Here is a 24789-nt window from a genome sequence, read left to right on the forward strand (position 1 = left end):
CACATTTCAAATGCTCAATAGCTGTAGGTGGCTAGTGACTATGACACTGGCCAATGTAGCTCCAGGGTATCTTAGCTGATCTCAAAGCCAGATCAATGATTAAAGGATTCTCAGAAGGGCTGCTGATTACTTTTTAAGTTGTAAGGAATGCCTTTGAAAGGCAAAGGAGAAAGTAGGGAGAGAATGGCATCTGACCCACAGCCTTGTCATGTGGGAAGTGATGTGGGAAGGCAAGCTTTCCATACCACCCCCTCTTTCTCTGCCCTGCTGTCCTCCTGCCCCTGAGCAGGAAGGCAGAGGGAAAGGAATAGTGAATAGAAGCTGGGCAAGTGCTGGGGGACTGGAGTGGTGCTGCAGGAGTTATCTGACCCCTAATTGTTTTCTACCTTCTTCAGCTCAATAGGATATTTGATGAAACTTTATTCTTGGTTTTGAATACAAGTGACCATTTCTGGGGGTAATAGTGTTTCAGAGCAAGTCCCATCCATGTTAGCCGAAGTGATTCCACTACCAGTTGTTTGCAGTCCCACAGATATCAAACAAGTCATGCATAGTAGCAGATGGGAGTTTATTAGAAAGGAAAAGGAAGGGGGAAAGGGGACTCAGGTAGAGACAGTGGATTGTCTCAGAGGAGAGGGACAACACATTCCCCTTTTTCTCCATTTTTATTGGAGGTCCCAGGGATGTTTCCTAGCAAGTTCTGTCCAGGCCCATTCCTCAGCATTTTTTTTCCAGACAAGGTCTAAATTGCTGAGGCTGGCCTCAAACTTGCATTCCTTCTGCTTCAGCCTCCCAAATTGCTGGGATTACAGGCATGCTCCACCACTCCACTTTCGACTGATAGTAGGATAACATCAGACTTTCAAGTCCTTACTGCTCTTGGTTTTACCCCATGGATGGGAGACTTTACTGTAATAATGAGGTGCTAAAGATCCAAAGGCAACTCTGGGTCACATTGGCCCATGCTGATTGGTTCTATTCTAATTGGGACTTGTTCTTACAGATTTTATCATTGGGGAAGTTTATTTCTATTTATCTTGTCTTTCTGTGTCCTAGAAACTAATTCTTATGTGCAGGGAGGACTCTTTGGGCTCAAATTTCTCCTGAAGATAACAGGTTATTTGCTGACAATATAATGTATCCTATTGACTTAAGGCAAACAGTGCCAGGACAGCCTCAGGCAAAAATTTTTTTTTTTAAAGAAAGCCTGTGGGATCTGTAAACCCAGCAACTCAGGAGGCTGAGGCAGGAGGCTCATAAGTTTGAGGCCAGCCTCAGAAACTCATTGGACCCTGTCTCAAAATAAAATATAAAAAGGGCTTGGGATATGGCTCAGTGATTAAGTACGTCTGGGTTCAGTCCCCCATACAGAGAGAGAGAGAGAGAGAGAGAGAGAGAGAGAGATAAAGCACATGGGGTTCAGCACAGAAGGCCCAGTCTATAGAGTCATCCTCTTGACTTCCATGTTTCCACCACTCATGTCTGTGTCTGTTTGATACTTATCAATAGGAGAAGGTCCATAGCACCCACATTAAGGTATTTGTCCTATTGTATTCTCCATTTCTGCATCCTGAGAGCCACAGAGTAAATAGGAATATAATCAATACTCACTGGAGAGTCTAATGGCATATTTTTCTGTATGTATGGTACTGGGGGTTGAACCCAGGGACACTCTACCACTAAGTTACATCCCCAGCCCTTTTTATTTTATTTTTGAGATGAGGTCTTGCTGAGTTGCTGAGGCTGGCTTTGAACTTGTGATCCTCCTGCCTCAGCTTCCTGAGTTGCTGGGATTGCAGGCATTTGCCACTGTGCCCAGCTTGATGACATCTTTTGGAAAGGACTCTGTAACAGAGAACTGTCATGTCCTGAACATTGACCACTTTTAGTCTCTTCTTTCTTCTTCCTCCATAAACAAGCTCTTGGAAATGAAATTCCCAGGAGGGTTCATCAGAGAATGCCAAAGTCCACATGTCCTGACTGAGGGTGGGACAGAAGTGCAGGGGGTCTCAGACCTTGTGTGTCAGTCCAGTGCTGTTGGACCAAAACAACCCTAACCCCTCTTCCTTGACCTAGCAGAATTCTCCTGAGAGGCCCATTTAAGAAGTGCAGCTCTAATAGTGGGTTCAACTCCCTTCTGGATGCAGAGTCTCTGTTCTAGACTGTGGTCACTCTCTCAAGTGCTTGGGGTTACAGGCCTTCAGTGGAATAAGCCCTTATGAACCACCAGAGGGCACCAAGGCCACAGAAAGCCCTGATCAGATGAAGGGTCTGGGGTGAGGGAAAGGAATCTGTGTCTATTGAGATACCATTGATAGAAACTAGTGAGGAGGGCATCATGCTAGGTGGGCGGGCTTGGAATCAGATGTAGACTTGAATCCTGTCTTGGCCACTGACTACCATATGACTTCTCAGCCTCAGAGGGTACCTCTATGATGTAGAGGTATACCAGGGTGTAGGGAAGAGTATAGAGGTATTTTATGTAAGGGGCTGGTGCATTGTGCACATCAGTCTGAGTAAGGAAACCTGTTTGTTTCTTCAGGTTGTTTATTATCTAGGTGAAGGCTGAGAATGTAGCTCAGTGGTAGAGCACTTGCCCAGCATGCAGGAAGCCCTGGATTTGGTCCCCAGCACTGCAGAAAGAAAGAAAGAAAAATAATAATAATAATATAATCTATGTGAAGATGGACATAGAAAAAGTTCAAAATAAGAGCAGAACAGCTATAGGCACCGAGCAGTCTAGTGCTCATGAGAGAGGCTAGGTTTACATAGCTTCTTTTTAGAGCTGTGTTAAATGAGGCTATTATGGTTTGGATGAGAGGTATCCCCCAAAAGCTCACATGGGAGACAATGCAAGAAGGTTCAGAGGAGAAATGGGTTACAAGAGCCTTAACCCAACCAGTGAATTAATACCCTGATGGGATTAATTGAGTGGTAACTGAAGGCAGGTAGGGTAGGGCTGGAGGAGGTGGTGCATTGTGGGTGTGGCTTTGGGGTATATATTTTGTATCTGGTGAGTGAAGTCGGTCTCTCTGCTTCCTGATCATCAAGTGAGCCGCTTCCCTCCGCCACACTCTCCTGCCATGATGTTCTACCTCATCTCAAGCCCTGAGGAATGGAGCTTACTGTCTGTAGACTGAGACCTCTGAAACTGTGTGAGTCTGCAAATAAACTTTTCCTTCCCTAAAATTTTTCTGGTCAGATCTTTTAGTCACAGCAGCAAAAAAGCTAAGTAAAACAGAAGTAATTAAGTAGACTTTTTTTTATGTATTTCTTATAATAATAGGCTTTTCTGTAGTATAAAAATTATAAAACACAATGAGGAAAAACAGTCAAGTGAAATTCTAGCCCTAACTGTAATGTAAAATAGCTAACTAGGGCTGGGGATGTGGCTCAAGCGGTAGCGCGCTTGCCTGGCATGCATGCGGCCTGGGTTTGATCCTCAGCACCACATACAAACAAAGATGTTGTGTCTGCCGATAACTAAAAAATAAATATTAAAATTCTCTCTCTCTCTCTCTCTCTCTCTCTCTCTCTCTCTCTCTGTCTTTAAAAAAAAGTAATTTGTTAAAAAACAATAAAAAATAAAATAAAATAGCTAACTAGAATGGAGTAAGATTTGGAGAAGCTGGAGATGGGAAAGCCACTTTTTAGGATCACAAGCTGCCTTCCTGCTAAAGCCTCTCACCCCAATGGAGCTGAGACACAGCACCCTGGTGGGGAATACCTCTACCTTTCCAAAGCTGCTACTATTATGTCCCCCCTTTATAGTTAAAATCCTGAGGCTTAGAAGATCAGAATTTGCTCAAGATCACACTGCTGGCAAGAGATGGAACTGAACTATTATCCTCCCTCTGTCACTTCAGCCCTGGCACAGTGCTAGAACTGAATAGAAGGAAGCAGGGCTGTTTTGGAGGCCCTGTCCAGATCCCTTATTCTACAGAGAAGGAACCTGAGGCTCTGAGAAGGGAAGTGGCTGATGGAGACCTTTTACTTTAGATTTTTAACTTTCTTTTGAAATCCAACTCTATGGTGCTTCCAGATGCTGCCCCAGAGCTTTAGTTCAACCAGCTCCAGAGACATTCATTGTGATGGATTGAAAGGTGTCTCTGAAAGATTCATATGTAGGGTCCTAACCCCCAGAATCTCAGAATGTGACCTCCTTTGAAGATAGGACCTTTGTAGACGTAATCCAGTTAAAATGAGGTTATTAGAATGGACCTTCATCCAGTATATGATTGGTGTCCTTATCTAAAGAGAAAATTTGGACTCAGAAGTGCTTAGAGGAAAGATAACAGGAGGTCATAGAGGGAGCAGACAGCCATCTCTAAGCAAGGAGAGAGACCAAGAACAGATCCTCCCTCACAACCCTCAGAAGTAAACAAACCCTGCCAATACCTTGATTTTTGACTTCTACCTTGCAGACTTGTGAGACAATGCATTTCTGCTGGTTAAGCCACCCAGTTTGTAGTATTTTGTTATGGTGTTCCCAGGAGACCAATATGCTCACATATCCATAAAACTGGTAGTCCCCCATTCCTACAAGGACTGGTTGGGAAGATCACCCTCCCAGGGACAAAAGGAGATGATTTATCCAGTCTGCCCCCAGACTTGCTACTTGGCTAAATATGCTTCTTTTATTGGACATTGACCATAGTAGCATGACACACTTGCCTTTGACCTTGAATCTGTTTTATGTCTCTGAATTTGACCTATAGAAAATGCTCAATAAATGTGTGTAGAAGAAGTGAGTGGGAAAATAGGCTCCTGGCCACTCTAATTCTCTTCAAGTAATGGGTTGGGCAGGGCAGTTGGGTATAGGCTGTCAGTGGATGGAAGGTGAAGTTGGGCATTGTCACATAAAGTTTAGAGCTGACCTCAAGTTCTGGAAGACACAGTGAAATATATTTTAGATGACTCAGGGTGGGCTAAAAAAGTTCCAGTGCAGGAAGCTATTTTCCCACTGCTTTATTAATTTTGCTACTAAGGATAAATGAGATGCAGACTTCTATATCCAAGTCTTCGTTAGATGCCCAGTTAATGCAGCCATGACAAATGAGAATGAAACCCCTTATGAATAAAAAAAAGATCAACCCAGTATAAAAAATTGCAGAGCAGAGAAAAGAAAATTTAGAGGAGCTGATAAAATACCGTAGGCTTAATTAGACTGTCTGCATCACACATCAAATCAGCCTTAATGCCAAGATTTATTGGCCTTGGAACTGGGTAAATGAAATAAGTGCTTGAAAATAAATGGAAAAGAAATCACCTATATTGCAATGTATCTGGGAGGCTGGCCTGCACGCAGGCTTGGCCAAATGTGGGTATGCAGCAGCTTTGCTGTGTACCACTGATCCCACCAGTTACCAGTCCTGCTTCCTCACATGTTAACATATAGCATTAAAGAAGCACGTGGAGGCAAGCACTTAGAGCAGGGTTTAATTTAAAAAGGAGTTAACACAGACTTCTCCCGGGAGGGAGAAGGGGGCCATAGCTGGTATCCTGAGATATATCCCAAGAAGTGAGAGTGTTCTGCCTCTTTTATACATCCTAAATTTTCTTTGTTCTTTTGCTCTCTCCCTCCTTATCTCTCTCCTTCCTGTGTACATGACTAGGCCCAGGAGATGGCCCAGGTGGGATGGCCCAGGAGGAGCCAAGGTGGAGTGATCTGGCCAGGAGGGGGGCCCTGGGTGCATTAATTAACAACTTTTACAACTCCCTTTATTGGAGCAGGGGCAGGTTATCTTGGTAAGGATGAAGGAAAGGCTCTGAGGAATTAACATTTAAATTCCTCAGGGGTGGTCTCCAACTTCTGGAGACCCAAACTGGCCTCTGTTCTCGTGATCCAATGCAATTTACCTATTTACACTGACTGCCTGCCTTAAATTCTGGCTTTACCACTCTACAGGACATGCCTCCTTGGAGCCCCAGGTGGGTGTCAAAACCCTGCTTGTGGGAGCACAGTAGGTGGTGTGGTTAACTGGCGCTGCTGTTATCCTGAAAAATCGTCCTTGAGCAGTGAAATACATTTGTATCTTTTTTTTCCCACCACCTATACATTTAGTAAGGTGGTGAGAACCAGGTGTTACTGGTTCTCAGAGAATGTGGAATCAGATGGCCCACTCAGTTCTCACAGTTCCACCATGGAACAGAGTAGGAACTTACTTTCTGACTGCCACAGTCCACCTTGAAATCCATGATTAGATTTGAGAGCTTATTTGCTATCACAACATGTAATTAGCTTCTTGTGAGACTTTGAACAAGTTCTCTTATGCCTAATATCTGTTTAGATAGCGATAGTACCAGCTCATACAGTATTGTGATAATTCCAGGAGACAGAGCATACAAAGCTCCTAGCACAGTCTCAGAGACCACTGGAAGCACAGAATCAATGAAAGCTCTTTTTGTTTTCGGGATCCCAAGAAGTGAGGAGCTGAGACATTTGAAGTAGGCTATCACTCAGGGTTCTTATTTATTTTTTATTTTTTAAATTTTTTTTGGTACTAGGGATTGAACTCAGAGGCACTTGACCACTGAGCCACATCCCCAGCCCTATTTTGTATTTTATTTAGAGACAGGGTCTCACTGGGTTGCTTAGTGTCTTGCTTTTGCTGAGACTAGCTTTGAACTCAGTGATCCTCCTGCCTCAGCCTCCCAAGCCACTGGAGTTACAGGCATGGGCCACCACACCCAGCCCAGGGTTTTTAATTTTAAAGCAATAATTGCTGACCATGGCTTACGGAGTATGAAAGGAAATTATTACAATGACATCAGGTAGCTCATGGAATTGGAAAGGCAAAAAAGGTAAAATCATGGCATTTGCAGGTAAATGGATGGAGTTAGAGATGATAATGCTAAGTGAAGTTAGCCGATCCCCCCCCCCCAAAAAAAAATGCCGAATGTTTTCTTTGATATAAGGAAGCTGATTCATAGTGGGATAGGGAGGGGGAACAAGGGATACACTAACTCTAGATAGCGCAGAGGGGTGGGAGGGGAAGAGAGGGGGCATGGGGTTATTAATGATGGTTGAATGTAATGATCATTATTATCCAAAGTATATGTATGAGGACACGAACTGATGTGAATACACTGTGTATACAACCAGAGATATGAAAAATTGAGTTCTATGTATGTAATAAGAGTTGTAATGCATTCTGCTGTTATATATAAATAAAAAAAATAAATAAAAGTAAAAAAAAAAAAGAGCTCAGTCTAAGCTTCCAGGGCCAAAAGTTGTAATATGCCCATGCTGCTCTTGCCCCGGGCAGGAATGTGCCACACCTGCCAGCTGCACAGGGGCCCCTTCTGCAGTAGGAATATAGCCCCACACCCACTGCTGCCCTTGCCAGCCAAGAGGAATTTTCCCAGAGCCTCTGAACTGAAGCCTAGGTACATTTGAAGGTGGAGCCTGAGTTACATGTCTGGCTTCTGTTGTAAGATCAGTTGGGGAGGAAACATTCTGCTTTCTGTAATTCTCATGAATACCTAAACCACAGCAAAGCCATTCATGGGGGGCTGGGTATCAAAGAAGCATACCAAGTGTCTCTTCCTGCGGGCTTTTTGCTTTGCAGGGAGCAGATTCCACTGGGACACCTACCGCCCCTTTCACAACTTGGAGAGCAACTTTTCTGGGCAGCATCCATGCCCTGGCCAAGGGGAGGGATGCATTCTGCCCTGTCTGGAGCATGAGCCCAGACTTACAGGAAGTTCAAGAGCACTGGTCATTTTACAAGGTGCATCTAGAGATAATGGCAGTAAAAAGGAGTCCCAGAGTCTAGGTGTTAGCTATGGCCTCACTGTAGATCCACAATTTCATTCCTTTATTGTTCCCTCACCCATAGTTTGCCAAATACCGTGCTTGGAACAACAGTAGAGCAGGCAGGGTCCTCATTTCCTCACTCAAGGCTTGTGGTCTATACAGTAAATAAGCTAGAAATAATGAAAAAGAAGTCCTGAGTTAAGTTTTTGGAGAAGATACACTTTCCAGATGTGACAGTGACAGCAGTCTCTATATACTTTTGGCCCTGGCCAGAGCCTGTGGCCAGTGCTGCAGTTTGCAGACACCAGATTCTAAGGAAAGGACTCAGGATCAGGCAGCTGACCCTCTCCACGCCTTTCAGAAACAGAGCTGCCTCAGGGATGGGGTTGTGGGGAGGAGAGAGGGAGGGAAAGGAGGATGAAAAGAGAAGCATCAGGATCAAGGCCTTCTCTGTGTCTTTACCCTCCCTGATGCCTAGATAAACATCTGACTCTTGGAAGGTGGTCAGTAAACATCTGTTCTGTTAGAGAAGAACTCCCCCATGGAAACGCTGACCCTCTCCAACCCTTCATCTGTACCTCATTCCAGCTTCCAAGGAACCAGCAGGAATGGTGACAACCACAAGTGTCAACAGCAGTGAAGGCGGCAGATGCTCTTTCTAAAATACTTGACTGCTGCAGCTCTCACCTCTCAAGGCCTGGTTTTAGTATCTGTAAGCTTGGTATTTTCTCTTGCAGTTAAAGAACAGTCAGGGTTTTTTGTTTTGTTTTGTTTTTTGTTTTTGTTTTGTTTTGGGTACTGGGGATTGAACCCAGAGGCACTTAACCACTAAACCACATCCCAGCCATATATATATAAAATTTAGAGGCAGAGGCAGGGTCTCAATTATTTGCTTAGGGCCTCACTAAGTTGCTGTGGCTGGCTTTGAACTCACCATCCTCCTGCCTCAGCATCCCAAACTGCTGAGATTATAGGTGCGCACCACTGCTCCTGGCTACACAATTCATTTTAATCCCATGGTCATCCTCTGAGAGATCTCTTTCCCCATGTTATGGATGAAGCAACTGAGGCCCAGAAAGGTCCACTGACTTGTCAAGGTGTTTAGTACTTGAAAGTGCCCAGGGCCTTGGATACCAAGCCTGAGGCCACCACTCTTTGGGATATTCATCCCAGGTATGCGGGCTCATCTGTAACTCTGTTTTTGCAACCACTTGAGATAAGAGCCCTGTGAGTCAGTCCCACAAAGTGGCTGAGAGCTGCCTCCTTCCCATCCCTCCCCCTTCCGCCCCCGCCACCAGCAATGGGAGGACTTGTCCCCATGTCTTCAGCACCACACAGTATATCAACTGCCACATTAATTCTGGGCCATCAGCATTCTCCCCCAGGAGAAGGTCAGAGGAAAGGAGACTCATATCTCATTGGAATTTTCAATTGCCAGAGGGGAAATAAGATGAATATAATCTATCAAGGTGGGGAAGAGCTAATCTGAAAGCAGCATAGATCACTTTAAGAAGAGAGCAGTTTCTCAGTCTCTGGACAAGAGAATGTGAAATGAGGACCAACTTTTTTTGTGTGTGTGTGTGTGTGTGAAAACATCAATGAACAGAGAAAATGTCTAAGGTCAAGAGCAGCAAGTTCTCTGGCTCTCTCCACTTGCCCTTCCCCAAGATGGTCATTATGTTTCTTATGTACACACACAGGACAAAGTCCATTCCCTGTTCCTTGAAAAATAGTTAACCTTTGGTGAGGATTGATTATTGCCAGGCAGTGAATGAGTGTTTTATACAGTCATGTGCTTGACCCAGGGATACCTTCTGAAAAATGCATCATTCAGTGATTTTGTCTTACGAAGTGTATGTTCACATACTAGATAAGTGAGATTTTCCTGGGGGCCTGGGTACTGGGGATTGAATCCAGGGATGTTTTACCACTGAACTACATCCATAGTCCTTTTTATTTTTTATTTTATTTTCTTAATATTTATTTTTTTAGGTGTAGATAGACACAACACAATGCCTTTATTTTTATGTGGTGCTGAGGATGGAATCCGGGTCCCGCCGGTGCTAGGCGAGCACTCTACCACTGAGCCACAATCCCAGCCCCCTTTTTATTTTTTTTTTTTTAATTTGAGATAGGGTCTCCCTAAATTGCTGAGGCTGGCCTCAAACTTGTGATCCTCCTGCCTCAGCCTCCCAAATGTTAGGGATTACAGGTGTGTGGCAACTGGCAATCCTGACTTCCTGCTGCTTCTGTCATGCACTGGCAGCGTGTACTTAGTGGTGTTCTTGCAGGCCCTGGGCTCTCACTTGGCAGTTCACAAAGGTTTCAATTTATAGCCTGCGACTTTGCTCCCAAGCAAGACTATAGTTCTGCCCTTAAAAGTCTGGAAACCTGGCGTTGACTTGACCTCCCGATGTATGAAAGTCCTTCAGGCCTTGAATAGGGAGTTTTCATCCATATTGAGGATTTGTTCTGGCAAATAATTTCCCTCCACAATCAACTCATTTGAAGTTTCCAAATAATCTTCATCTCCCTTTGCATCAGTGCTCCCAAACTCACCACTGACTCTCACATGATGTCATGAATAACATCATTATAAGTGATGGAATCTTTTTTGTGTGTTTGTTTGCAATGCTGGGGATTGAACTCAGGACCTTGCATGTGCTAGAGTCAGCCCTTTTTATTTTGAGATGATATCTTGCTAAATGGTCCAGACTGGTCTCAAACTTGTGATCCTCCTGCCTCAGCCTCCTGAATCGCTGGGATTACAGGCATGAGCCACTGTACCCAGCAGGTCCAGCCTTTTCTTTCAATATCACAAACTCTTTGCTTTGGCCGTGATCTTCATGGTGCTGAAGAGGATATGTTGGTCTACAATCCAGGCCATTAGAAGTTTCTCCATATCTGATACAGAACCTTCTCAAATTTGTAGTAGTGTTGCAGTCCCTTAATAGCTTCTGTCATTTTGCTTCTGTTCATCAAGATCATACCTATTGCGCAACGGGATGTGCCTGGCTGGAGAGAAGTAACTATTGCTGATTGTTTCCAGGTCAATCATGACATGGCCTCTTCCTGGCCCCCTTAGCAGAGGATTTTTTTATGTTGGGAGACCTTGATGAACAAAGCAATGTAGGATTAAATCAAGCATGAAAGAAAATGATGGCATTGAGAGTGAGATAAACACACTCCTGGGCACGGTGGTGCACGCCTGTAATCCCAGCAACGCCAGAGGCGGAGGCAGGGGGATCACAAGTTCTAAGGCCAGCCTCAGCAACTTAGTGACACCCTCATTCAAAATAAAAAACAAATAGGGGTGGGAATGTTGCTCAGTAGTAAAGCACCCCTGGGCTCAATCCCTAGTACACGCATACACAAAGACTCAGGTAAACATAAGCCGCATGAGACTGCTGCTAGGAAACCATAGCAGAGTTGCAAAATAAACTATTTTTTTCTTTTTATAAATAGAAAGAGAACACTCTAAAACAAAGATAGAAATAATAGGAAATACATAAACCAGTAAACATCCGTTTATTACCAAGTATTAAGTCCAACGCATAACTGTGCGTACGTGCTGTTCTTCATATAACGGGCAGTATAGCAGGCAGGCCTATTTACCAGCATCGTCCCAAACATGTGAGTAATGCTTTGTGCTAGGATGTTAAGATTGGTGCACACCTGTAATCCTGGTGACTCCGGAGGCTGAGACAGGAGGATCGCAAGTTCAAAGCCAACCTTGCCAACATAATGAGGCACTAAGCAACTTAGTGAGATTCTGTCTCAAAATAAAAAGGACTGGGGATTTGTTTCAGTGGTTAAGTGCCCATGGGTTCAATTCCTAGTACCAAAAAAAAAAAAAAAAAAGATGGTTATGATGTCTATAATGTCACAAGGTGATAGAAAATTTTCAGCTCTGTTATAATCTTGTTGGGCCACAGTGGTATATTAGGGCTGTGGTTGACTGGAACATGATTATGTGGCACGTTACCATACTTATTATCCAGAGACCTAAAATGATAAGTGAGTTAGGTGCTGTTCTTTGTGCCACTTTACACATATGGAAACTGAGCTTCAGGTGGTTGACTTGCCCAAGGCTACCCAACCAGTGAAGGGTGAGATCAAATGCAGACTAGCTGACCCCAAGCAATGCAGGTGCCTCAGCCCCCAAAGTAGCCTGGGCATTCCTGCTTGAAGACCACTGTCCCTTCTCTCCACCCCACTCATTGGCCAAAGGGCCAATCCCTCAGGGATCCCTGCTGACTCCAAAGGGGACCTGCCCTTTACTAGTTGTCTAGAGGCTGGGCACAGCTAGGGGATGGAGGGCCTGAGGCCTCAGTCAAGGTTCTGGACAACCGAGGCTCAAGGAGGGTTGGGGTTGGTAAGCCGAAGGCAAAGGTCCCAACAGCACAGGTGACATCAGCATGCAGGGCTTAGAATGCTGAGAACCTCCTGGCTACTTCTGCGAATGAACTTGAAGTGGAGAAGAAGTGAGGCCCCGAGGATCTCTTAGTCAGTCAGAAACCAGGTCATCCAGTATCTGCCCAGCCGTGGTGTGGGCCACAGGGAGAACATCAGAAATGCCATGGCTGTGAGTTAGGAAGGCTTGGGGACACAATGATAGAACTTCCAAAGGAAGTGCACCCCTGGGATGCTCAGAATGCATGAATCTCGGTGTTAAATCCCAACCCTATGTACCAGCCAGGGGCAGAAGCCCCATCCATGGTGAAGAGCCCTAACTGGGTCTAATGTCAAGGTCACTCCAAGGCTGCAGGTCTCATCCTCTGCGGCCAGAAGCAGGTTTCCTAATGAATATCACTTTCACTCTGACAGAGCTGGCTGCTCTGTGTCGGGCTTTCTTGCTGTTTATCCCTCTGACTGATGCTGGTAACATTTAGAGTCTGTCAGGGAGATATTTCACGGCTGCCCTCTGTGGTGGGTGGAGACAGCCAGGAAGTGCGATTCCCTGGTTAAGGCAGAACCGGAGATGACAGGAGGTGTTGATGGAAAGGCCCAGACTCTCCTCGGGTACGAGAAGGGGCAGCATGGGCTGTGAGGGGTGGCAACCCAGGGCTGGAGCAGGGACCTCTCGTGCAGGACCTGAAGGGAACGGTGAGAGAGGCAGCCAGGAGCTTTATCCTGGGCTTTTTCACGTGGACACATCATATCTGTGTTGGCTGCTGGGAAAGGCACACAATGGAAGCAAAGGGGAAGGAGAAGGGTTTCCTGCCATCCCCAGAGTCTGAAACATCTGCTCCAAACCACCATTGCTCCCTACCAGGATTTCATGCACTCATCATGAGGCTGATCTCAAAAGGGACCAAGTGTGTTGCATCCCCCAACGAGGACTGACTTTCGCTCTGCCCCCATAGCACTTTGTACATTACTGTCAAAGCATAAGTCTCAAGAACTTAAACACACGATTCTCCTCCATATGTATATATATATATAGAATGGATGCAGGCAAAGACTCAGTGACTCATGCATGAGGGGACCAATAAGATAGGAAAGCTGGATCAAAGAGACTGGGTATTTATAGGTGTTCCAAAGGGAATGTTAGAAATAGTTTTCTAGGTTGAAAATAAAATTGGTTGCCCTTGCCTATGTGATTAATGGTTTTTGACCCAAGGATGCCAACAAATAGCTTTGGGGAAACTGGCTACCCACATGCTAAAGAATGAAGGGGGATGCCTCCCAGGTACCATAGATACAGACATTGACTCAAAATGAATCAGGATCCTAAACATAAGAGTTAAACTATAAACTCTTAGAAGGAAACACAAGGGGAAAACTTCATGACATTTCACAATGATTCGTTGGCTATGACACCAAAAGCACAAGCCACAAGAGAAAAAAAATAGAGAACCTGAACTTCATCAAAATGAAAAACTTTGATGCATCGTAGGACACTGTCCACAGAGTAAAAATGTAACCCCATGGAACTGGAGAAAATTTGCAAATCATGTATCTAATAACAGGCTAATATCCAGAATATATAAAGAACTCCTGCAATTCAACAACAACAAAATCTGATCTATTTTTTTTCTTTTGCAGTACTGGGGATTGAACCTAGGAGTGCTCTACCACTGAGCTATATTCCCAGTCTTTTCTATTTTTTTTAATATTAAGACAGGATCTCTGGGCTGGAGAAGTGGCTCAAGCGGTAGTGCGTTTGCCTGGCATGCGTGCGGCCCGGGTTCGATCCTCAGCACCACACACAAACAAAGATGTTGTGTCCGCTGAAAATTAAAAGAAAAAAAAATTAAAATTCTCTCTCTCTCTGTGTGTGTCTCTGTCTCTCCCTCTCCCTGTTAAAAAAAAAAAGACAGGATCTTAGGTGGGGTTGTAGTTCAGTGGTGGAATGCTCCCCTGGCATGTAGGAGGCACTGGGTTCTATCCTCAGCACCACATTAAAAAAAAAAAAGTAAAAATGAGGATATTGGGTCTACCTACAACTAAAAAAAAAAAAAAAAAAAAAAAGACAGGATCTCACTAAATTGCTGAGGGTCTCACTAAATGAGGCTGACCTTGAACTTGTTATCCTCCTGCCTCAGCCTCCCAAGTCACTGGGATTATAGATCTGAGTCACCAACCCCAGCTTGATTTAAAAAATTAACAGAGAACTTGAATAGACATTTCTCCAGAGAAGATAAAAAATGGCCAACAAACATATGAAAAGATGTTCAACATCACTAACTATTAAGGAAATGCACATCAAACCCACAATGAGATATCACCTCACATCCATTAGGATCACTGTGATACTATCAAAAATCAAAAAATAGCTCAGGGGAAGAATGCTTGCCTAGCATGTACAAGACTGTGAGTTTGATCTCCAGCACTGCAATAAATATCAACAACAAAAAGATATAAAATGACAAGTGTTGGTGAGGCTGTAGAGAAATTGGATCCCTTGTGCACTGTTGTTAGGAATGTAAATGCCACTGTGGAAAACAGTAATGTTTTCTCTCAAAAAAAAATTTAACAGAGGGGCTGGGGGTGTGGTTCAGAGGTGGAGCGCTTGCCTAGCGTGCAAGAGGCACTGGATTCGATCCTCAGCACCACATGAAAATAAAATAAAGATATTGTGTTCACCTATAACTAAAAAAAAAATATTTAAAAAAAGTCAACAGAGTATTACAGTGTAATTCAGCCATTCCACTTCTGGATATATACCCAAAACAATTGAAAGCAGGATCTTCTGCAGATATCTGTATGTGATATCCAAAAGCTGGAAGCAGCCCAAGTGTCTGGTTTTTTGGTTTTATTTTTGGCTAATAGGGCTTGAAACTATTGACACTCTCCACTGAGCCACATCCCCAGCACTATTTTAATTTTTTAAACTTTGAGACAAGATCTCACTAAGTTGGTGAGACTGGACTTGAACTTGGAGAATCCTTCTGCGTCAGCCTCCGGAGTCTTTGGGACCGTAGTTGTGCACTGCCCCACTTGGCCCAAGTGTCTATCAGTGGATAAAGGAATAAACAAGATGTGACATATATGAACAATGGAATCTATATCAGCCTTCTTAAATGAAAGGAAATTCTGGTATATGCTATAACATGGGTGAATATGGAGGACACTGTGCTCAGGGAATCAGCCAATAACTGAAGGACAAATGCCATTAGATTCCACTCTTCAAAGTACCAAGAAGTCAATAGTCAAATTCATAGATAGATTATAGGATGGATATAGGATGGTGGTTGCTAGGAGTGGTGATGGGGAGGGAGAAATGGAATGGGGATTTCTTGTTTCATGGGTATAGAGTTGTAGCTTTGCAAGAGGAAAAAAGTTCAGGAGATGGATGGCGGTGATGGTGCATAGCGTGAGTGCATGGAATATCACTGAACTGTTCACTGAAAAATGGTTAAGATGGTAACTAATATGTGCATTTTACTGCCAACAATAAAAAACAGCCCAGTGCGGCAGCACACGCTGCTTGGGAGGCTGAGGCAGGAGGATCTCAAGTTCCGATCCAGCCTCAGCAACTGTAGCAAGGCTCTAAGCAACTCAGTGAGACCCTGTCTCAAAATAAAAATAAAATGAGCTGGGAATGTGGCTCAGTGTTCAAGTGCCTCTGGGTTCAATCCCTAATACCAAATAAATAAATAAATAAATATTAAAAACCAAGACCTGGCAATTAAAAATATAATCTTTGTTGTTATCTTTTCTATTGGATAGAAATTATTTCTATCTTCATTGGGCAAGATCTGCAAATAAATATGTAACTTCATAGAATCTGGGTCTTTATGAGTAAATAGCCAAATCACAGGGAGATAGATTCCCTGAGGTAATTAAGCAACCACTGGGTAGGATTGTGAAACAATGCCCAGGACGAGGCTGGCAGAACATGCTGTACTCTGTTAGCCTTATTACCAAGATTTGGATTATTAGTATTGTTTTTTAGTATCATAGTCATTTATGTCTGTGTTTTTCCACTGACTCTCTTGAGGACGGTGACTATGTCTCGTTCATCTTAGCCTCCTCACCGTGTGCTCTGGCCAGTTGAACTTCAAGACTGAGCACCATGGCCTAGTGGGCTGGGAACAGTAGACCTGCATTGTCATTGTTTCTGTGACCTTGATCAGATCTGTGATTTCCTGGAGCTATGCTACACTCACCCATCAAAGGATGAGCTTACTGGGTGCAGTACTGGGCCCTGGGGTGCTGTCTGATCTCTGGGTTTTCTTCCAGGTCTACAGAGTTTGGATTCTGATTTGGTCTAATCATTCACACCTAAAAGGAGTTAACTTCACACAGACACCTAAACCAGATGGATAATGACTAAGTAAAGAGCTTGTTTTGGGTTTGTGCAACACCCAGAGGCATTTTTTTTTTCTTGCTTTTCTTGGAAGAAGCACCCTAGATGTTATCTAAGCCTGTGACCCTGGCTCCTGGGCTAGGACACTGTAGGATGAGGACGTGTGATTTTGTAACCTAGCTAGAGAAGAAACAGCTGTTTCCTGGTGGCAGGACTGTCTCCTCTCAGAAGCTGGGGGCCCTGGGTAAGCAGGCCCTGGAGGAGACAGAGCTGGCGTCTGAGCCTGCCCTTGAGGAAGGAGCAAATTACCGTCTAATTAAGAATTCATGAGACTCTTGTCGCTGTTTTCAATTAATTTCTTGACAAATTCTGGCTGTCCCTCTTGTTTTTCTTAGGACAGGAGGAGTCCTGGTGATCCAGTCATGAGCTCTGGGGAGCTCTTGCTGAAATTAATTTGAGTGCTTTGGAATGAGATTTACACAGCAGAGAGGAGCCGGCTGGGGCTACTCCTCTTGGCAGGCGCTCCCAGGGCATTGGAGATGTTGTCACTTCTTTTCCCATGATGTGCAGTGTCCTCAAAGGCCTTAGGAGCTATGTCCTGCCTTAACCCAGCCTGCCCCCATGTCCCTTGTGCCCCTGCCATGGAGGTCCTTCTACTTCTCTTGGCCTTGGCTCTCACAGGCTGACCAGCAAATCCATCCTCTGGCCCCCGCCCAGCCCAGCTTGGGCTCCAACTTGCAAGCACTGATGGGGCCTTCAGGTATCCGCTGCCTGCATCAGGAGGTGAGTCCCAGACTCCTGCCTGTCAGCTCGCCTTCATCATGGCCACAGGTGGGACTGGAGACTTGATGCTGGGACCCACAGGTCTCTGGTGTTTTTTTCTCCATCCCCCATCCTTGGGTTGGAAGATGGTGAGGGGGAGCTGCCCAAATGAAGCATATCCTTGGTTCCTTGGGGCTGCCTCACTTCCTCTCTAGATCCTCAATCTCCACCCACAGAGAAAACCAAGAATCTCTTCCCGGCACCATATCCATCTTTCCCTGACTGTTAAGCATTCCTGCTCTGAAAACAAAAACCACCATAAAAACAATGAGTCTGCTTCTTTGTTCAAAGCTTGTCCTATTTAGGTGATTTAAGGGGAGGAATCAGAGCCCCAGAGGAGTTCAATAATTTGTCTTAAGTGTACCCGCTAATAAAGGGCAGAAGAATGAGAATCCTAGCTCGGTTCTAAATGACTGCAGTATCCATGTTCTTTCTTACGTTTCCCTTTCCCTCTCTTTTGTAATTGTTTTTTAAAAAGATTTAATTGGCTTTCTATTATAAAAGGAGCATATGCTCAAACAGAAAATGTAGAATTGTGTGAAGATAAAACAACCCCCAGTCATTAGCAATCCCACCTTGCTAAGATCAAATGTTAACGATTTCTTTTTTTTTAATCTTTTTTCTTCCTGTGTGCAGACATGTGCGTGTTTGCACACACACCAGCAAAGTGGAATCACATTTTATATTTCCCGACATCAATGCATGATCTTCAACCCCATACCTGTTATCGCTTCAAAGCAGGTTCTGCTCAGCTTCATCTTTTTCTGCAACTAATAAATGTTGTTTCTGGGCTGCAACCCGGGGGCATCTGGAAGCTTTTTCTAGCAGACTGTTCTGGTTTGTGCTGGAGATGTCTGCTGTGCAACAGATAACATACTTCTATTTTCCATGAATCTGCCAAACTCAATTCAGGATGGGTGTGTTGTCTTGTTCAAAGCCAGAGAGAGAGAGAGAGAGAGAGAGAGAGAGAGAGAGAGAGAGAGAGAGAGAGAGAACTGATCCATGACTAGAGTGCTGTTCTCAGAAGTACACTCCAAAGGCAGTTTGGCCTTTTCCTGAGGGGAATCAGTTAACTGGCCTGTGGGGAACAATTCTCAAAGTGAACTTCATGGGCATAATGGGAGTCCCTGACCTTGGGACCTGAAAGTGCTAGGTCTTATTTTGCTCAGAGTTCAAAACCATTTTGAGAGGGTAAACGTTAACTGAGTTAAAAATGAACAGTGTTTGCTGGAATCCTCTGAGCCTGAAGGACTCACGCTGGCTCCTGTGTATGTGTCACGTGGCCTCTGTCCAGGATGAGCAGGGTGGGATGACTTTTCTAGAAGTCCCTATCCCAGAAGGTGGGGTCTCTGGGCCTTTTCAGGGATCAGTCCTGGCCTCTGCCAAAATGTATATATTTTTAAAGCAGCTGATTCTGCAAACCACAAGGGGTGGAGAAATAAGAGCTGATGACTTTATAGCTCCATTCCTAACATCAGCAATCCATAGCATCCAAAGGAAGAACTGTGATTCCAAATAGGAAACCTGAGGGCTGGGGATGTGGCTCAAGTGGTAGCGCGCTCATCTGGCATGCGTGCGGCCCGGGTTCGATCCTCAGCACCACATACAAACAAAGATGTTGTGTCTGCCGATAACTAAAAAAATAAAATGTTAAGAAATTCTCTCTCTCTCTCTCTCTCTAAAAAAAAAAAATAGGAAACCTGAATTAGGAGGCTGAATGCAAAGCTTGAGTTAATTTCTGTGATTAGAGGCAAAAACGTAACTTGGGCCTTCTAGGGTGTTGATTTAACATTCGAGCAGCCATCTGAAATGTTAACCACCGTCTTATAAGTTTCATTTTCCTGTACTTCCTCTTATCGGAACTCCCCCTATCCCCATTAGTGACCTACCCATGGTACCATAACCCTAAGCCAACCCCAGAAGGACATGACACCTTGACTCTGGAAAGCCCCACGGTACCATCGACCTAAGCCAATCCCACACTATTCCCCATCCACCAAACTCAGATGCAAGCACCCCAAGCCTATCCCATAGCGCCACAACTCCAACTCCAAACCCCTACCCCACAAAAGCTGAACACCTGAACATCTCTCTCCTCTCTATAGAGAGTTGGCCTTTGTTTGTCAGCTCTGACGAATAAACTTTCGTGTGGATCTCTGCCTGGTCTCCATCCTTCATTTCTCGCTCGCCCGTCTCTTGCTTTCTCTCTCCTTTCAGGCCTCTCCACCAAGAGTTGAAGCTCCCTTGTTCCTGGGCCTGTGAATGGTATCTCATTAACATTTCCCAGTGTAAATGTATTATTTCTTTGTTGGGTCCCTTAGTTAGAAAGTCTCTGGCACCCACGCCAACATTTTCCCATTTGGCTCTCATGGCAGACATCACCAATCAATGTTGACACCCTTCCCCCTGAGCCTCAGATGGCTTTAGACTTGGTCTCCACCCACGTCTCTAGGCAGCCATTACAGATCAACCAGCACTGGCCTGGGGAATGAAACCCTCTGCCATTCTGAGTTAGTTTATAATCACAGGCAGGACCTTCATTTTTCATTGGGTAGAATATTTAGAAGGTCTGCAGGTTTGAAGGCATGAAGGCAGGAAGTGGCTGGCAGAGTGGACGCAGATGGAGGAAACTGGGTTGAAGAGAGCCAAGAATTATTTTTTCTGGTCCTGCCTTTTTTCTTTTCTTTTCCTTCCTTTCCCTTCCCCTTCCTTTCTTTGCTGTTGCTAGGGTTTGAACCCAGGGTCTCACTCATGCTAAGCATATGTTCTGCCACGAAGCTGCACTCCCAGCCCCCATTTTCTGATTGAAGACTAGATGTGTCTTCACACTGCCCTGGGCAGCCTCCCCTCCTACCTGTTCCTAGTCCTGCCCCAGGACTCTTCCCACCTCGAGTCAGGGCAGCTTAGGTGCCCTCCTCCCTGAGGGCAGGCAAAGGCAAAGCCCTGTCCCTGGTGCCATGCAGGTGGCCCATGTCCTCTGACCACTCAGTGAACATGAGCCATGAGGAAAGGCTCAGGCCTCGCTAATCCCCTTCCTCAGGAAAAGGCACGCTCTGTTGCTAAATCATGTGTGGAGAGAAAAAAAGGGAAGCAGCAAATATCCCTATGCTGAGGAAGGTCCTTAAAACTGCCACTAAGAGAATTGGTTTTAATTTAATTGCTTTTACTATTTTAATGAAATATTTCAAGTGCATAAAAGGCACATCAGTCTAGGTTAGAGAATAATAAAACAATCATCCATGAACCCTCCGTGCAGTTTAAGAAACTGAAGGATTATTTTTGAATGAGAAGAAGAGAGTGATGTAGTTCCTGAGTGGGTCAGGGGCTCTGGGGGCTCTCCAGGAGCATGTGGCTGACTTACCGTAGTGGAAAATTGGCCAGCACAAATTTATCACCCAGTATAAAGCTGCGACTCTCAGCATTCCCATAGCAGCGCTTCCATTTATTACTGTGTTCAATCAACACCAGGTAGAAGGGACATTCCCTCCAGGGTGAGACCCTGACTCTGTCCTGATGGTTGGGTGAGCGGGCTACTCCTATATCACATTCAGAGCATCCTAGACTCTCCCCCCCGCCCCCCAAGGATTTCATGGTTCAGCCTGTGCAAGGGATGACTGTCACAAGCCACCATGGGTTGCACCTGGGTCACTGCACCTGGAAGCCTAGTGGATAGAGAATCTGGTGTCCGGGAATGGCCAGTGGACATTTCCTCTGGTCAATTGCCCAGGGACAATGTGAATATCTTTCCCACTCTGCAGTGGCCCTCACAGCACCTGAGATGGGTGGGACCTGCCAAGATGTCAATCAACCTGCTGACTGCAAGAAGTCATGGAGCAAGACTCTGCCCTTGAAACCTTATCCCTGCTTTGATGGACCCTCTTAAATAAATCACCAGAGCCATTTTCCCTTTGTCTAGTTCCAGAACCCATGTGGACTATATCTATCAGGGGCTTCACATTCTGCAACTATATTTCTGAGTATTTGTGTTTTGTTACTTACTAATTATCTAAGATCGTAAGTTTTAGGGTGGCTTAGATTCCTGGGCAGAAAGAAGGACCCCCTTACTGAGACACTGGCCGTCACTTTTCCCAAAAGATTCCAGAGCTCAGTGTCTCTAGAGTTCTTTTCCAGAGTCTGGCAAAATCTTCTTTGCTTTCTCATGGCCACTCTCAGACCATGATCCTCAGTAAATCTTTTGGATTTGTGGTACCAGAGTATGGAAAAGCTGGGTGGGTCCCTGACTGGTCCACTAACTTTCCAGGTGGCAGGTCCCTATAGAAGGGGAATCTTCTGTATGTCATAGGGTAGCTAAGGTGCTGGGTTACCCCTCAGAGGTTTAGTGTGCTAAGTGACCCACACACCTTCACCAGGGACCTGGGATAGTCACTTTCATTTTCTCCTTTTTTAATAGATGGCTTCAGAAATAAGGCATTTAAGCCAGTTGCAGTGGTGAACACCTGTAATCCTAGTGACTTGGGAGGCCAAGGCAGGAAGATGGTGAGTTCAAAGCCAGCCTCACCAACATAATGAGGCCCTAAGCAACTTAGCAAGAACTTTTCTCTAAGTAAAACATTATAAAAAGGGCTGGAGATATGGCTCCGTGGTTAAGCACCTCCGGGTTCAATCCTCGGTATCAAAAAATAAATAAATAAGGCATTTATTATTGCACAAAGCAGAGCAACCAGAGTCAGGCTTTTCTCAGGCTGGCGAGGTCAAGGCCAGAAAACTCCATCACTGGTCATGTAAGACCAAGAATATCACTGAAAAATGTAGTCCAACTTTTAATTCACAAGCAGGACTCAGACCAAGTCTTCTGGGCCAAACATGAGTCTAACCCAGGCCTTAACACATTGGGAAGGAGGTGGGAATGGGTGTTGTCTTCTCACAAATCCCTCTCTGGGATGGAAGAGCACAGACTACTTCCCTAAGCAAAAAGTTCAGGCAGATGGTGTCCACATAAGGGGTCTCCTCTAGTGTCACTATATTGAACAAGAAATGTCCCATTTCCAGGACACCTAGGGTGTCTTCCCCATGTGAACTTTGTGATACTTGAGGAAAGACTTTTGGCTAATAGCTTCCTAGTATTCACCACATTTATAAGGCCCTACTCTGGTGGGAGCTCTCTGGTGTGGAGCGAGGCTAGAGCTTTTGCTGAAAGATTCTCCACGTTGGCGACACTCGTAAGGCCTTTCTCCAACGGGAATGCTGTGGTGTCGCAGGAGTTGGGCCAGTCACTTTCCTTGGGGGTCTGGAACCTTGTTTTGTCACAACAGTAATGCTGTAACAACTGTCCTGGTGCTGCATACTGACTATCCCTCAGCAGTGGTCTATCTTGAAACCCTGCCTCACTGGGCTCTTCTCCTGAAAACCCTTCAGGGACCCCACTGCCTAGAGGTCCAAAGCCCAACTCCAGGCCCTTTGGCCTCCATGAGCGCCCACCTGCCTACATCTCTAACTTTGCCTTTTACTACTGTGGAAATTAAATTTTGCCCTAAACATTGAACTGGGATCATCTTTGCACATCCCCCCCCCTCCCTATGTGGTTTCCAAATCAGCTTTTGCTCATTCCTAGGATTCCTTTCAATGTCCCCCAACTCCCAGGTGACACCCCCTCCCCTACCTTGTAACTGTCTGTGCTCAGAGAGGCCAATGGACTGTTCTGTCACGGAGGAACTGTCACACTCTGTTCAGGTGGCTGTCTTTGAGCACAGACTGAGCCTTATCCTATTCTATAAAGCTTTACGAGAAAAGTTGAAAGGAATATATTAGAAAGTCCCACTGGCTGTCTCTGGTGGCTGCTTCCTGGCCCCTTCGCTGGAGTCCCTCCTTGCCCTTCCTCAGTTTCCCCAAGACCTTTGCTCTGCTACACATTCCCAGGAAATCAGCCACATTCATAATATCCATTTTCATTGATGACCCCTAAGGGGTCAGCCCCCGCCTCCCTCTGAGGGCCAGAGAAGTCAAGTGGCTGCCCCCAGGGCCAGCAGAGAGGGCTGTCTCCAGCACCACGCTGCACTCACCAAGTGTGCTTCTTGCCTCAAGGATCCATTTGCTTCTCAGGTCTACTGTCTGCCTTCTTGGCCTCGCTGTGTCCTGGGAGGCCGACCTGAGGACAACTATGGGCTTCTAGGCCGGCTGGTTTCTAGTTGGGTTTGGGAATTTGGGAGCTCTCCAAGGAGTAGAGGAATGGAGGAAAGTGCATCTAGGCTTTTACTCCTCTAGCATGCTCCACAAGAGGTCCCCAGGGTGATTGTCCCTTGGTTGAAGGGGCACAGATTCTCTCAAGGGACCATCTCTGCAAGATTCTCTCCTTCTGGTCCAGGTACTCTTCCCTACTTGTCTTCTGGATGGGTGAGGTAGGAGCTTCTAGCCCCAGGTTGCCACAGCAACCCTCACATTCCACACCAGCACCTTTTCAGAGGTGGGGAGAAGGGGCGCTCCATGCATTATCCTCATTTGAAAGAGCTCCCGGTTTCCTGCTGAGACCATCAGTTTCCTTCTCCTGTGTGCCTTGAAAAGTGCAACACAAACATCTGTACAATTCTCCTGGCCCCAACCTGGTCCCAACCTTTATTTATTTATTTATTTTTGCAGTACTGAGGATTGAAGCCAGGTGTGCTCTACCCCGAGCTACATCCCCACCCCTTTTCATTTTTTTTTAAATTTTGAGACATGGTCTTGCTAAATTGCTGTGCTGGTCTTGAACTTGTTATCCTCCTGCGTCAGCCTCCCAAATCACTGGAAATAGAGGCATGTGCTACTGCGCCCCACCCAAGAGCTGATTTCAAAGCTGATGTTCTTTTTACTACCCTGAGCCCTGATCCCCACAAGAATACCTATGTCATAGGGTTATTGGGAGGATTACATGACATGATACCTGAACTGTGCCTGGCACACAGGTAGGAATGAGTGAGCAGGTGGGGACCCCTCTCCTCATCTCCTGTCTCCCTTGTGTCTATTGGTCCTCTGGTCCTACTCCCCCTAACTGGAGAAGGTATCTGGGGGTTACAAATTGTGGAGGCTCCAGTAGAGATTGAAGCTGCCATCAGCAAAGACTGTACAGTAGGCCCCCTGTCAGGAAGCCCAGCCTGTCAGGTTAGAAAATAAAATGTTATTGATGAGAAGCACCCCTGGTGAGTGGTGTGTGTGTGTGTGTGTGTGTGTGTGTGTGTGATTGTATCCCCAGCTGAGGAGGCACTATCCATCAGGGGCAGGAAATACAATCTTGCCTCCGCAGCAGCCTTGGCCAGCTGCTGGCCTCATTCAGCTACATCTCTAAATTCCCTTGCGGAAATCTCACACAGACCTTCCCCAAACCCCAAAAATCCTTTCTCTCTGGTATCAGGAATTGAATCCAGAGGTGCTTTACCAGAGAGCTCAATCCCCAGCCCTTTTCATTTTGAGACAGGGTCTCACAAAGTTGGTGAGGCTAGCCTCAGACTTATGATCCTCC

At 45.4% G+C, this 24789-nt stretch overlaps 1 long non-coding RNA gene across 2 annotated transcripts; it reads right to left on the reverse strand.

Moving 5' to 3' along the window:
* Positions 1-551: 551 nt before the first annotated feature.
* Positions 552-24693, reverse strand: LOC125620342. 2 transcript variants are annotated; one of them, XR_007351942.1, is made up of 4 exons: positions 23357-24693; positions 19037-19592; positions 18058-18860; positions 552-2633 (listed from the first exon to the last, which is right to left on the reverse strand). It is a non-coding gene; the product is annotated as an uncharacterized LOC125620342 (long non-coding RNA). The 2 variants fall into 2 exon arrangements; XR_007351943.1 differs by lacking the exon at positions 552-2633 and adding an exon at positions 11544-11594.
* Positions 24694-24789: the final 96 nt, after the last annotated feature.

This window comes from Marmota marmota, unplaced genomic scaffold (genome assembly GCF_001458135.2).
Source record: "Marmota marmota marmota unplaced genomic scaffold, marMar, whole genome shotgun sequence".
Lineage (NCBI taxonomy): Eukaryota > Metazoa > Chordata > Mammalia > Rodentia > Sciuridae > Marmota > Marmota marmota.